The sequence below is a fragment of the Poecilia reticulata genome, chromosome 17 (assembly GCF_904066995.2).
Source record: "Poecilia reticulata chromosome 17, P_reticulata-male-v2, whole genome shotgun sequence".
Classification (NCBI taxonomy): Eukaryota; Metazoa; Chordata; class Actinopteri; order Cyprinodontiformes; family Poeciliidae; genus Poecilia; species Poecilia reticulata.
The window spans coordinates 2,019,320-2,025,195 of record NC_088846.1 but is presented as its reverse complement, the minus strand read 5'-3'; the positions used below and the strand labels follow the sequence as shown (position 1 = coordinate 2,025,195).

General features: G+C 42.4%; 1 long non-coding RNA gene across 1 annotated transcript; it reads right to left on the bottom strand.

The window, feature by feature from the left end:
* Positions 1 to 3,824: 3,824 nt before the first annotated feature.
* On the bottom strand, positions 3,825 to 5,876 carry LOC145547893 (uncharacterized). The gene is made up of 3 exons (XR_014084155.1): positions 4,285 to 5,876; positions 3,999 to 4,190; positions 3,825 to 3,912 (listed from the first exon to the last, which is right to left on the bottom strand). It is a non-coding gene; the product is annotated as an uncharacterized LOC145547893 (long non-coding RNA).

The window sequence follows — 5,876 nt, the reverse complement described above, 5'->3', positions numbered from 1 at the left end:
CTCCACATTTTGGACATCTCTGCTTCCCTTTACATAATGGAGCTTTAGCGAAAGTTCAAGCTGGAAGACTCCACCCCCTTCGTTCGCCCATCGACGTCATGGTCATCTCCGACCTCAGCGCTGGACCTCACCCGACGCGTTCAATCAGCAATCAGGCTCTGCGTAAAAGGATCCACACCCAAGCCGTCAGCTCCTTCCCAGCTGCGTTCAACCCACCACCTCCCCTTCTCCACCCACATCCTTCGGCTCTAGGATGGCACCCTTTCCCGACCACCACCAGTGTCGGGCCCCGGGGGAGAGCATCCCTAATCAGTTATCGGTATGTTCATCGAGTTCACATCAAATCTCAGCTCAAATTAGCTGCCGGGGTCCGAGCGCCAAAGAACTGTTATTCATTCATGTCATTAAATCTTTTAATTGTTCCCTTTTGTCCGTCTGAGTCTCTCCAGATTGAACTGCTGCTATATGTCCATACCTTTCCTACTCTTTCTCCATCCACTGTTTTTGACAATCTTTTCAGGTTATTCACTTTTGCGCCTACAACACTTCTCTTAATTTTATCAAGATCTTTATCTAAAGGGATCCCATAAATCACTCCTCTAATTTTTTTATTTTCTCCCATTATTTTTTTCTCCAGCACAAATCTTTTGCAAATATTATCCACATTTAAAGCCTTATTCTTTTGTTCTATATCTTTACATACTATCATTAGGTTTCTGTCTCTCAAAATCTTAACCATTTCAACATCTACAATTTTCTTTTTAATTTCTCTTGACACCACAATGAGGCTGATTTTATCCTGTTCTTCCTCGTTTTGAAGTTTTAATATTACTTTAAATTCCTCCCTCACAACTTTCCTCCTCACTATCCTTTCTTCTTCTGAACTACTTCCTTCCTGTTCCTGTTTACTGCCTTGGCTATCACCAATGCCCTTTCCTTCATCCATTTTATTTCTTCCACGACCTCTCTCCCTCCTTCTTCCCACTGGCGTCCACTCTTCAAAATCTCCGTCTTTCTCATTCCCTATTTCCATCCGAACCATTCACATACCAGTTTATGCCAAATCCGCCTTTTCCAAAAGCGATGTTTCTGTTTTTGAATTTTCCGCGTTGCTCCAACAAACAACTCTCCAGATTCTGCGTCTCACAGGTGCAACCAATCAGCCTTCTTTCGGCTGCCTGATTGAGCACACAACACCAAGCAACAGCAGCACACTGCCCTCACCTGTCTATTCTGTGTCCTCTCCAGGTTGTTTGGACAAATACTACGCCCAGGGTTGTTGTTGCGCAACAACCCCCCCCTGCCGGCAGACTATTTAAGCCTGCCGTCTCTCTCTATACTTCCCCTTCTCAGAGGAGGGAGATGTGCAGCCAGCTCTCCATCTAACGGGTGAATTGAGTTTCTTAAATCTGATGGGATTTTACCCTGTCCAGAACTGAGTAAACTCTGTTTAAGCTGGCATCGAGAAAGACTAGCCTGGTTTCTAACAACCTCCCCCTCCAGATGTCCCACCCTTCTTCACCCTGTGAATTAGCCAGATTGAGCAGCCTGCAATCAACTAGTTTCACAGAGCACACCTGTTAACGGTCGCTCTTTCTCTTTTTTACAACTTGCACTTGTTACTGAACCAGGTTGGTTTTAGTAACTCGTGCGAGTCCCAAGGGTGTTGTTTTGGTTAATAGCAACCAATAAAACATTTTCCACTTTTTCCTCCCAGAATCAAACTTCATAGCTATTTTATGACCATCAAAGAACTTTAAGGTGACTCATTAATTGAATGTTCACAACATCGTATAGATTTTCTTAATGCCAATTATTTTATTAGTAAGGCAATTTTGCAAGAGTCAGTGCAGCTTAATTCAGTAGCAGAAATAATCAAATAAGTAAAATCAATAATCTAGCCCATCTTTCCCTAATGCTGACACTGTGTACTAAAAGAGGGAAACTTTGAGAGAGACGGATGGAGTTTGGCATCTTGAACCCCAGAACTGGCCTGATGATGAAGAAGGTGTTGCAGCAGCAGGAGGCTCACATTACAGGAAGAGTACTGACTTAGAGCAGCAGGTCTCGGGCCTCAGGGTGACTTCCTCATGTGCGTAGCGGTCCTCAGCTTCTTGTCTTGCAGCTCTGTAGCTCCCTTCTCCTCGTCTCACGATCTTCCTGGTCCCATGGAAGGAACACACCAGTTCTTCCTCTTTGCCTTTGTTCTTTGCCTTTGTCTTTATCTTCATCTTTGCCTTGGTCTTCGTCTTTGGGGGTCTAAACCCAGCTGATGAGAGAAGTGCAATTTGAAGCCACATGTTGCGGGTTGACGGGTTGGTCCCCAAGTGCAGAACAGTCTTCGGCTCTGTGGCCCCGGCTCTTCTTCAGCTACAGAGTTCTTTGTCCATCTCCATCTTGGCTCCAAGCTGCCTGAAGGATCCAACCAAAGGTTCCTCTTTTGCACCCACCTTATAAAGGGTTTATCCACCTTTTGGTGTGTTTGCATTGGCTAGCTTTGTTGCTGTGCCTCTCATTGGCTGACTGCTTGGACAGATGATCTCATATCCATCACCTTGGAGACATTATGACCTGATCTCTGTTCTAATGATCCCCGAGTTGCTCAACAGTCCTCCTACATTTGTTGCTTCCACAACCTTTTTCTTTGGAAAGTTAAAGACCAACTTTGCGGAGGTGACCAAGACCAATAAGGCCTTGGTCACCTCCGCTCTCCTATCAGTTCCTCTTTTCCCCTGACCTTTCACCTACCATCTACCTTCAACACTCAATCAGTGACCTTTAATTACAGTTTCACATTTTACACCATTTCAATTTCAATGTCAAAATCACATTTATAACCTTTTAGTTTCTCTGATTTAACATTCATTTATAATGTTATAATAACCACAGCTTATTAGTTATTCTTATAATCATAATGTGAGTTATTACAGACACTTCTGACAAGAAACCAAGAATAATCCATTATTCTAATTATCTGATACCAAGTTACAGTTACTTGTTTCACCTTTAAGTACTTCCACAAGTGTAAGAGTAAGTTTAAATATTCTTATAATCAAACCAACATCAACCACTGGTTAAACCAATATTAATTATTGGCCTAATTACAAGTTATTATTATTAATTTAAGTATTTTACTCCGGGTTTTATCCAATTACTCAAAATGTTTAGATTTTATTCTTTAAACCTTTAATGCTTTAAAATAAGGAATGGTCTGAACTATTTTTATACTGATGCAAGCTGGAAACTTACTTCCTCTTTCTTCAGGAAACCAGCTCTTCCTGTTCCGTGACTCTCTTTCTGCCTGACTATGATTTTTTATGATTAAATAGAAAAAAGTAGAATTAAAGCAAAGTTTGCAGGACACAATAACAACACACACAACCAGATTAATTTTATTACCGTCTGACTCTACTGTTGGGTCTTGATGTCACCTGTGTAATTAATTTTAAAGGTAACTTTATTTATTGTTACTATTAAACTAAAATCTCCAGCATGGGGAAGTGGGATGAGCTCGACTTTTCTCGACAGGGTCCAGACACCATTTATTTATAGGTTCCGGGAGAGGCCATTGAAAAGTGGGGGGAGAATTGTTTATGGGTTTTTGTGGTGTTTCATTATGGTGTCAGATAAAAACATTTATAAAAAGTAAATGGAAATGTTTGTATTTAGTAAAAGGTATTTTATTTAAATAGGTGGAGATTGGTGAATTGAGATCCCCCTGTGAATTGGAAGTGGTTTGGTCTGTCACAGCTGGGACTATTTAAGCCTGCCGTCATGCTTGGTCTAATGTTTTTAGCCCACATGCAGAAACACTCACAGAGAGATGGATGTAAAGGGTGTTTATTGTAAAATACAAAAAATCAAACAAGGAAGCTCGACTAGAGAGGTCAGCGGGCCGGAGTCCGGGTGCGTCTGTACACAAGAGGATAGAGAAGTCAGAATGGTTTCACAGAGGGTGGGAAAAGGAGATAACCACTGGCCGGGAGTACAGTTCTTACTTGGAAAACCAGTGGAGAATGACAGGTGGAGGAACGGGGTTCCAGACAGTGGAGAGAGCTATGGAGGCAGGTCGGGGAAGGACCAGGCGTTGGAGGGTGGCAGGTCAGGTGTGTCCCCACAGGGGAGCAGCAGAGCCGGTAGCAGAGGCGTCACAGATGGTTTCTCCTGGACTGGTGGGCCTCGAAGGGTTCCTGAAGGTAAGGTCACAAGAGTGGTGAGAACCTGAACAAACTCGGGTCAAAACACAAGAAGATTTAGGCAAAGCACACTGAGGAGCTAGAGTACCAAAAACTGGCAAACACTCTGGCAAGGAAGTGTTGGCTGTCTGCTGGTTATATACTCCTCCAGACGATGATTCCCCTCAGGTGCGGATAGTTGAGAGTCTGCGGGCACGCCTCTCCAGCAGAGTGACCCGATGGCTCCCTCTGGTGGACTGGTGAAGAACTGAAAAGGAAAAACTAATCCCCACCACCTGGAACCTAACACCTGCAGTTTCACCTGTGAAATGTTTTGTTGATGCTTTGAGAAGAATATACCACTGCTGTTTCCACCTGACTCTGCCTCAACTATTCTTTCTCACTGTAAAATCCAGCCGCAAAAGACCGCCTTGTTACAGACCTCAAATAATAAAACTGAAATGACCAGGAAGGGCTAACTTAAAGTGAACTAAAACATGATAAGATGCAAAAGCGAAACCAGAAACCTCTGAGTCCTGACAGTGTGTATTGATAACATTTTATGGCTATTTGTGATTTAGAAGCACAATATAAGAATAATAGACTTGAATTGCTTTGTCAGAAACAAAAATCATCTTCTGCACCTTTAAACATAAAAATTATCCACCCATTTGTATCTGTTGTATTTATTTGACAACTAAATAGTTTTTAATTAAATAAAAACTCTTCTAGATGTCACAGTATGAGAGATTGTTGGATTAAAGCACACTTTACGGGGCTGGTGGGAATGCACTTTTAAAGAAAGTTGAAGATCATCTTGCTCGATGTAAATTTCTCTCCTTATCTCTCATGAGAACGACAGCTTCAATAAAAATAATGGTTTTGTCTAAATGACTCCCAATGCCATCCAGCCATCCATCCATCCATTTTCTGCAGCCCGGAGTTCCTTAAGGCTCTGGATGTTGTAGGGTTGTGTTGGCTCACGTGACTCTGCAATATCGCATGGACATCGGGGGAGGTTCCCCAGGATTGGCAGACTGGGTGGTGGTCCCCCTGTTTAAAAAGGGGAACCGGAGGGTGTGCTCCAATTACAGGGGAGTCACACTCTTAAGCCTCACTGGTAAGGTCTATTCAGGGGTCCTGGAGAGGAGGGTCCATCGGATAGTTGAACCTCGTATTCAGAAAGAGCAGTGTGGTTTTCGTCCTTGTCGTGGAACACTGGACCAACTCTACACCCTCAGCAGAGTCCTGGAGGGTGCATGGGAGTTCGCCCAACCAGTCTACATCAATCAATCAATCAAATTTTATTTGTATAGCACATTTCAGTAGCAAGGCATTTCAAAGTGCTTTACATAATTAAAATAAAAACAGAAATAAACAGTGAGAAAGAGAAAGAGATTAAGAAAAACAAACAAAGAAATACATTACATCATTAAAACGTCGAAAAGAAAGAAAAAGAAATTAAAAACATTAAAGACATAAAAACATGGAAGACATCAAAACCCGCACTCTAACCCTAATTTAGCCATAAGCAACTCTAAACATGTGGGTTTTAAGTTGAGATTTAAAGGCACCCAGTGTTTCAGCTGTTTTACAGTTTTCTGGAAGTTTGTTCCAAATCTGTGGTGCATAGAAGCTGAATGCTGCTTCTCCTCGTCTGGTTCTGGTTCTGGGGATGCAGAGCAGACCAGAACCAGAAGA